Source organism: Cebus imitator, unplaced genomic scaffold (genome assembly GCF_001604975.1).
Source record: "Cebus imitator isolate Cc_AM_T3 unplaced genomic scaffold, Cebus_imitator-1.0 Scaffold17, whole genome shotgun sequence".
Classification (NCBI taxonomy): domain Eukaryota; kingdom Metazoa; phylum Chordata; class Mammalia; order Primates; family Cebidae; genus Cebus; species Cebus imitator.
In genome coordinates, this window is record NW_016107332.1 from 4,907,125 (window position 1) to 4,917,124 (window position 10,000).

Below are 10,000 nucleotides of genomic sequence, written 5' to 3' on the forward strand. Positions count from 1 at the left end.
AAGAAAAAGTATTTTATGTAGAGTGTAGAGTTATTTTTATAGGTAAAAAACATACTGGCCAAAAGAACAAAATAGAAAGTCCACAAATACATGTAAAACCACACACAAATTTTAGAGGGTGATGAAGATGGCACACCAAAAAATTGGAAAGATGTATTAACCATTCAATAAATAATACTGAAATAACAGGCTATTACTTAAAAATAAATTTATAGCCATAATTCTAAAAAATTTAAAATTAATGTTAATTAGATTAAGATTTAAATGCATAAAATTCAACCATCAACTATGAGAAGAAAATATACTTTATTGTAATTGAAAAGGAGTGTCTAAGCATGGCATGTATAGCCTTAGTCATAAAGAAAAACATTAATAAATTTGCCTAAATAAAATTTAGCTATTAATTTTAGTGAGGCACAAATATCATGAACTATAAACTAATTATAGTACATGTAATAGAAAAGGGGTAATATTCTTACCCTTTAAGTGCTTTTGTCTAATTAATTAATAAACACTTAAGTGGAAAAATAAGCATGAAACACAAAAAGGAACATCATAAAAGAAAAAAAAAAGAAAATTTAAAAAGTTAAACTGGATTAGTATTCAAAAAATGCAAATAGAAGTATCACCAAGACATCATTTTTGAGGATTAAATTCAGAATAATATATTCATAAGAAAAAGCCCTTAATCTCCAATTAAATTTTTGTATATGTGAAGCAGAGATCAAGTTTTACTTTTTTTCTTATGAATGTCCTATTCCTTCAGCATGATTTATTAAAAAGGCAAAACCAAAAACATATTCTTTTTCCTTAAATGGTATTGATGTCTTTGCCACAAATCAACTGGATATATATGTGCCCATCTATGTTTTGGTTATTTGTTCTATTTCCTTGGTCTATTTGTCTTTATGACAGTATCATATTCCGTAATTACTATAGGTTTATGACAACTCTTAAAGTATTACAGTTTCTTCTTAAATATTGTCTTGTCTATTTCAAGTACTTTGCATTTCCAAATAAATTTTAAAATCAGCTTGTCTCTTTTAACAAAAATGTCTATTACTTTGGTTTCAATTTTGTTGAATCTAAATCAATAAATCTAGATTAATTTTGGAAAATAAACATATTAAAATAATAGAAACTTCCAATCCATGAAAATGGTATAATTCTTCACTTATTTAAATCATCTTTATCAAATCAGTGTTTTCTATTTCATATTTGATATTTTTTGAGACTTTTGTAATTGGCATTGTCTTTTTAATTTCAATTTTAAATTCTTTGTTGTTAGCATATAAAAATTCTATTGATATTTCTGTATTGACCTTATATCCAGAGGCCTTGCTAAAAAACCACATTATTTTACTGTGCTGATAAATTATTTCAGACATTCTATATAATTACATACTTTTAATTGAAATTAGTAACTTACCATCAAGAGAAAACACTAAAATAATGAACAGGAAGTCGTAAACTGAGCAAAAATGTATATATGATATATGTATGTGATAAATATGTAATATATATAACTAGTATATATATATGTACTCTAGGGACACATGGCTAGTAATTGGCAGAGTTAGCAACTGAAACCAGATTTGTCTGAGTCCAGAGCTGGGGTTTTTAACTAGCATGATATAATTTTGACATGAAATGATGTTCATATATGTATCACGAAGGTCCTATATCCATATTATATAAAGAACTCCTACAAGTCAATAAGGAAATGACAACCCAAACAAAATAGGCAAAATATTTGACTAATTCATAGAATGCTTTTAAAAATGGATAATAAGCATATTTTCAAAGTGCTATATCATTACTCTCAGAGAAAGGCAAATTAGAACTACCAAGAGCTATACAAACATAAAAATGTTAAAACAAAACAAAACAAAAGAACGGATGATATCAAATATCAATGAAGATATAGAGCAGCTAGGACTCACAAATGTTGCTGATGAGAATATACATTGTTTTAAACATTTGAAAAACTACCAAAGCCAAAATATATGCCCACCCTAATGAAACAGCAATTTTTCTCATAGATGAATTCCCAGAAGAAATGAGGGCATAGGTCCACCAAATGGGTATATAAACCTTTGCTCTGTTGACAGCAGCTTTATTCATAATACCCCATACATTGGGAACAACACAAATGTGCAATCATATGGGAATATACAAGCAAATTGAGGTGTGTTCATACAGTAGAGTATTATGGAACATTAGAAAAGAATAAACAATAAACTGCTGACACACAGCTGGCTGGATCTCCAAAACATTGGGTTGAGGAAAGATAAAATACGCAGAAGTGAACATGCTGTATGATTCTACTTATTGTAAGGTTAGAAGTCAGATAGAGTTTATCTCTGATTTGGGATTTTATTAACTAGGAAGAAGCAAGAAGCATCCTTTTCGAGTGTTGGAAGTGTTCTCTTATATAGATCCAGGTGATGGTTATATAGATGTATACACACATAAAAATTCATCATGTCCTACTGTTAGGATTTTGCAATTTACACTGTATAGATTGCACCTTAATTTAGAAAATTGATAATATGGAAATGGGAATTTTATATAATGCTGATTTAAATGCTTAGTATAATATTGGTATTATTTTTCAAAATATGATAAAACTTTTTTTCAATGTCTGTACTCTCTGATCCAGGAAATTTTGTTTCAAGTAACTGATTCTAAGGAAAAAATCTGACCAATGGCAAAAATGTATGTGTAAAATAATGACATTTCTTATGATAGTAAAGAAATCAAGACAGAAAACCCCTAAATGTCTAAGATTTGGAAACTGGAAAATTATGATTTATGTGCACTAGCCACCAGATGAACCACGAGCTAGGCATTTACCATGACAGAAGGATTTTTTTAAATTAATATTTTTGGAGTTAATATTAATTGCCATGTATTTGTACAATCTATCAAGATGGCTTATTCTATTTAACATTTATTAGAAACTGACAGGTAAGGGTTATTAATAGTTCCTCTTTTTTAACAGATGAAAAAATGGAGCCTGAGTAGCTTGCTCTAGGGTCACACAGCTAGTAACTGGCAGAGTTAACAACTGAATCCAGATTTGTCTGAATCCAGAGCCAGAGTTTTTAACTGAAGTGATATAATTTTGACATGCAACGATGTTCATAATCTGTGGCTAATTTAATAAATGATTAGCCAAACTGTAAGACTGAGAGTATGATTTTATGTTTGTAAAAAAATATGTACACGTATACACACATGTGTGCACGTAAAGCAAAATCCTATGATCAAAGTCCTGTAATTGGCACTTGATTACTGGACCCTCTTCTCCCCTATTCAGATAACTAGCTATGCAGGCTTGATTTAATCTTTTCATTAATTGTACAATAAAATCTGTTTATGTTTATAGGATTGAACATTTTAAACCTCACTTGTAGCATATGGCCAGGTTTTACTCTGTGTGTGTGTGTGTGTGTGTGTGTGTGTGTGTGTGTGTGCATATACATACATATATATATATATATATTTGATTATATATATATATTTGATTATATATAATCAAATCTGTTTGGTGAAGCATATGTCAGCTGCTGATTCTGCTTCTTTCTTGGTGTTAGGGTTGTTGATAATTAAAAATATAAATTTGTTCAGCCGTTTTACATTTTTTACTTTTTCTAAACTTGACGTAAAAAATTGATGCAATTAACAACAAAAAAATGGCCCTTAGGAGGGATAAAAATGTGTTTTATTACAACACTAACCTGTCTTTTAATTCATGCCCTATCATCATCCAACTGAATGAATTGGGCTTCACACTTAACAATAAATGTTAATGTTTCTTGAGGGCAGAATTTGTACCAGGTACCTTATAAATGCCTATGAATATATTTTTTTCTCCAGTGAATACTTTTCACAACCCTACGAGGTAAATACTATTACTATCTCTATTTTATATCTGAGGAAACTGAAGTACAGAGAGGTTAAGTACATTGCACAAGTCTACACAGTATGATTTGAGCTCAGAGAGTCTGATTCCAGAGTCTTGCTCTAGACTCCTAAACTAAACCTTTCCTATAAGTGTTACACTAGGGGCCTCATCTCCTCAACTACAAAATTCAGGGCCCAAACAGGTCATTTTAAAGGCACCTACACATTTACATATTCTGTGATCTTTATTCCTATGAACAGTTTTACCAAAAATATATGTTCTATGCTACAATCAGTTATTTTTTCAGTACCTACTAGGTGCCAAACTTGGTAGTAACTTTTTTTTTTTCTTTTACTCAATATCAATTTTATTAGCCACTTGAATGGAGTGACCTGTGTGCCTTGGATATGAGATGAGGGCATATCAATCTGTGTATATGCTGCAGTTGAGCCCAAACAAAGCATTTTGATTATTTAATAAATTATTACCTGAAAAGAGGGTCTGACAGTTACTTTTGTATGTTTCCTGACACATAATCTAATTCTTAAGTCAGTGGTTTAATATAATTTTCTAAGTTGCTAGCCTGATTCAGAATAGGCTTCAAGCATAAAATCACACAAAGCTTTTGTTTTGCAAAGCTCTTTCACAAATCACCCTGGTTTCATGCCCTAATTAATCAACGTTCATGGGGGAATGAGAGGTTATTTGCTTTTCAACTTCTGCAGATATACTAATAGCATAGCAGGAGAATTCTGAAATAACATGGGTTATTTCTCATATTTGAAGCAGTTTCCCACGGATTCTTATATAATTATCTAGAAAATGTGAACCATTGTTTCTACTGGAATTGTATCTCATGCTGACAGGAACTCGAAAGATTGCAAAAATCTACACGTTACTAGGTCTTTTGAGCATAATAGTATTCTAATATGTTAAATTGAACATATCAGTGTATTTAGAAATCCCTACCACAGTCCCTGACCCCTACAATTCAGATAAAAATCTAACCATTTCTTTTCCTCAATTAAATCACGTTTAAAACATGCAACAAAGCATTTCTCATTGATAGAAATAAAAACAGTGTACAATTTTCCAATATAGTAAATAGTTTAACAGGATACTGAAATCCTGTAGGGTTTAGCTAACAATCAAGTCTAAAGAGAAGCATTACTTGATTTCCTTATGTGTTATCATTAGCCCCGTAAAACTGGCTTATTGAGCAGAGTTTCAAATCAGAATTTTACAACATCACCCCTGGTACACTGGGGCCTTATGCGTAAAGGTTATGTTCATTCATTATCCAGAATTTCTTTTTAAGGTGGGTAGTTGAAGGATTGAAACCATTGTTTTTTTCAATTGGGAGACAAATTTTTATTGCAACAGGTTCTCTGGGTCAAAATAACTGCTATTGCTATGAAATTGCTTTAGAACAGAAAATCTATGACAGATATGATAAAGTAAATATACTTTATATCATTTCATTTTAAAATACAAAAACAAAACGGATTTTCATATTTTAGGATCCTGGATGCTTTTGCTTCTAGGTTTTGAGAACAATTCTGTTCATCAATGTAAAATTATTTACATAATTACAGATCAAACCAATCAGTTACTGCCTTGTAAGGCTAAAGGTTATGTCTAGCATAAGCAAGTAGCTCAGATGCTGCTCTGCTGTTAATACCTATTCACTCCAGGGCTGCCGCCCTATTCCCAGGGCTGATTGCCCTCTGTCCTGTGGCTTCAAGTAATGTAAATTGTATCTTGTCCCTGGGTAATCGAGATCAGTGTTGCCTTGTCTGTCCACTCCCTGCCGATGCCCTCTCTGTGCTTCGATAATGGTTTTGGTGGGCAATCAAGGAGGATGCCTTCTTGACTCATCTCTCATAATAGATTGTCCTCCTCAGGCAAAATTGAATAACCCCCGACATGGCCTGGAGGCAAGCAATGAGAATTCAATAAGTCTACAGGGTCAATGTCCTGTCATTTTTGGAAGCAAGTAATTATTCTGCACTAACATTCAGTAATAGGAGAAGGAAACTGCTGTAGACACCTTCATCTTGTTGCCCAGAAAAGTCATCTTAACCAGATTTTTCCTCTAATCAGCAATAATTCCTTCTCCTTTTCTGATGTGATTTGGTCCACTTTTTTGTGTGAGTTGCATGTGTGGATTTTCTAGACTTTTTTTTTTTTCAAACCTGGAGTATCTGTGGGAAAGTTTAACAACTTCACTGCCTGTTTAATATTCTCCACTTTTATGGGTTGCAGTTGTGCTGTCTATTTGCTTTTACTGATTTGTGAAAGATTTATTATAAACCAAATACAGCTGTTCTCCTCTTTCATAAAGTCAAACTATTTTGGCAAACCTGTTTTCCACTAGGAAAATACATTCAACATTATTTCCCTTACCAGCTTTCCTACCATAAGCATTCAGCTGTGCTTAGTGGTGCAGGGTAGGTGCAACATGGTTATGGATTCACTTAAAGAAATGAGAATACATTCAAAAACAAACAGGCAGAAGAGAAGAAATGACTTTTTTTTCCCGTCCTTCTGGTGGGATTCAATGTTATGCACAAATCCCAAGAGGGCGGAATTATAATACCCGTCCCCCCAAAATAATCTGCAAATGCAAGCCACTGAAGAGTGCTGCTTTTGCATTTACATTTATAAATAACACACATGTAATTTAACTATGTAATCTTTACCTGAAATTAATATTATGATTAATCTTTTAATATTCTTAAAATACAGCTGTCACGTACCATGACTCCATTCACCATATATACACACACATATTCTTGTGTTTATATTTAAAGAAACATATTCACTTCAATTAATCATTTTCTATCATTCTGATTTAGATTTCTGACTTATGACACTTATTTAAAGAAATGTTGATTAACCAGTTTTGAAGACAGCAAAGTTTAGTACCATTTTAGTTATTTCTATAGCCACCTTTTAAAAAGCAATCTTTTTAAAATAAAAAAAAAAACAAAAACAATTAGAAAACAAAAGTGATTTCTAAACCCAATCTAAGTTGCTTTTCTCTCCATTTCTCTCTCTGTAGAAACTAGTGCTTTATTCATTGGAAGGTACCTTTATCTTCTCTCTCCTGAGATCAGTGTGCACAGCAAATAATGAAGAAGCTCGTATAAAAGCAGAATAAGCACTTTCCATGACTGATTGACGATTGATTATTGCTGGGATGTCTCCCTACGGTCACTCATCACTATGCTTTTCTGACAACCAAGCTCTATTTCCGACATGAAAAAGGTGTTTTGATCTGCATCAATTTGGCTTGTTAACTGTGACAAAACTCAAACTGATACCGATCATGTTCAGTTGTCTATGTTGATTTGCATCTTGGATGTAGAAACAGTTCATAAGCATATTAATATACTTTATTTTTATTTGAGAATACCATAATATTGAGATATGTAATAACTACTCTTGAAACATTTTTTATTATCATCACACGTTTAGAATTTTGTTCACTATAACAAGCTTTTGGCATGATTTTATCTTATACTGTAGTTGCTTCTCTCAATTTATTTTAAACAGTCTGCTTTAGAATTTTTAACCATTTTTATATGACGATAACCAAATCTTCCTTCATATAACATTGGAGAGAAAACTATAGTTACTTCTCTTGCAAGCTACTGAAAAATAAAATTTATTTAAAAGAATTGTTTTGCACTAGGTAGACTATACTTGTCCTAGAACTAAAGCACAGCAGAAAAAATATATTTTAAAGACTGTCTTAAGGAAGATAAAACACTGGGAAATCCCTGTTCTTTTTTTCCCCAAGTATTTTGGGTTCAAAGAGTGAAATACATTCTTGCCAATTAATTACTGTACCCCACATTTTAAGACCAAGATTTGTTTAAAATTAATATCTTAAACATTTATTAAAATTCTTATTATAAAATGTTTGCTACTAAAAAAGCTAGTCTAATATCTTGTATTTAAGTATATTTAACTATCGTTTTTGTTTTGTACTGAGAAATTATAGTTAGAAAATGAAAATTTTATTTTTCAAATTGAATTTGGTTTCAAACTTAAAATTGAAGTAATAATCTTTCTTCCTTTTGCATTCTCATTTTAACTTTCTTCCAAGAGCTTATAAGACCTGTATTTACCGTTATGCCACAGAGCAAGTACGATAAATCCAATGAGCCTTTTTCATTGTGTTTATTGATGCAGTCCTTGAAAACGACCATGAGACCTTAGCTACTACTTTTTTTCTTAAAGTGAGAATAAAGTTGTCTAGTAAAAACTACAGCATATTATTTTGAGGCTTGCATCATTAATTATCTTCTCTCCTTTCCCATACTATTTTAAATTTCTTGATTCAAATAATCAAGAATTGTATTTTATTTACTAAAATATATTCAGTTTATTTTTCCTTTAGTTTGTCACACTGAAGCTACTGCAAAATTTAATATTTTAATCTAAGTGAATATGCAGAATTCCATTCTGATGTCATAGCTGCTTTTTGAGTTTATGAGGTACTAAAATGGTATAAATAAAAACTAATGCCTAAATATCTCCCTATCATATGAGAAGAAAAATCTGGACCAACACAGATTTTTCATTGACATCTGAGAAGTTGCCTGCTTAGGAGGTCTCCTCATTCTACTTTTTCGTGAGTGTGCTCTTATGTCAGTGAAACCAGTGAGCTCAGTGTTGCTTTGAATTCATCCCTGGGATGAGTACAGAAAAAACACTGCACCCTGCTATTTCCATGTTTTGAGAAGACTGTTTCTGTGATGAGCTGCTTTCTGACTTGTCTTTTCTTGTCATGCCTCTAAAACAGCACCCACAGTTTCAGTGGGCTGTACCTCCCAGGGCTTGCTGGCATTTTGGGCCATCTGCCGGCCTAGGCCCTACTGGCAGATGTCTGCTATCACCAGTCTCATCCTTCACCTTTGGCTCTAATGTCTCTGTGAACTGCAAAGAGAAAGAAGCTGGGGAGACTTGATGTGGAGAAAAAGGAGACCAGAGAATTTGAAAGTGAGAAAAAAGGAAGCTGTATGTTTAGAATCTCAATCTGCCTTGCCCCGCCTCAAAATATTTCTCAATGATCATATGCTTACTAGCTAGTGAGTAGGTTATGATTATGTCCTTATGTGTGTATAGCTTTCTTTTTCTCAAACTTTTTTTGTTTGTTTGTTTTCTCTGGATTTTCTCTTTGTTTGTTTCATCTCACTTTCCAAGCTTACCTTATATAAAGGCTCAAAAAAGAATGGCAGGGCTTTTAATCAGAAACACTGACACAGAGGCAAAGGAAAGGCCCTTTAGGAGACCCTGCTAGAGAGGATGCAATCACCTTACACTGGTTTAAAATAGAGAAATGGAGAACTCAAACACTGGAGCCAGATTGCCTGGGATCAAACCCTGACTCTGTCACTCACTTGTTATGTTTTCTTATACCCCTTGTATAATATCCCTGTGCCTTGCTTTGCTCATCTGTGAAGTGAGGATATTAACAAAAATCATGTTCTAAAATTGTTGAGAGGATTGAATACGTTAACATAGTTGATGCTGTTAGAGCAATGTTGTTACTGTTATATATGAGTCTCATGATATTAGAAGTTGACACTTTACATAGTGATTTCTCAAATATTTTCCTTTCGACTGTTATAATAACTTCATGGATCTAGTTTAGGAAGAAAAAGCTAAGAAAATGAATGACTTGACAAAAAGTACATGATGTACAAATCGTGAAGGACCTAATGTAGGTCTGCTTTTAAGCCTGTTTTGCTCCCTTGGACAATATTTGTCTGTTTTTGGAGATTGATTATATTTGCTATTATGGCATTAAGTGTGAAAGAAATGAAAGGCTAGATGTAGAGTGGATAATATGAAGAGAGAAGAAAGAACACTCCCTAGGTGTTGATAAGGGAAAAGTCAGAGCTTTACAGTTTCAGAATATCCTTATTCATGTGATTAATCAGGAAATATCTATTATGTACCTATTATTGTTAGAGACTATGGGATGAAAACAGACAATATATTGAAATTAAATTTAGAGAGGTCAGTGGAGAAGAAAGACAAGTAAACTTGTTGCAACATAGCATAACAGAGGCACAC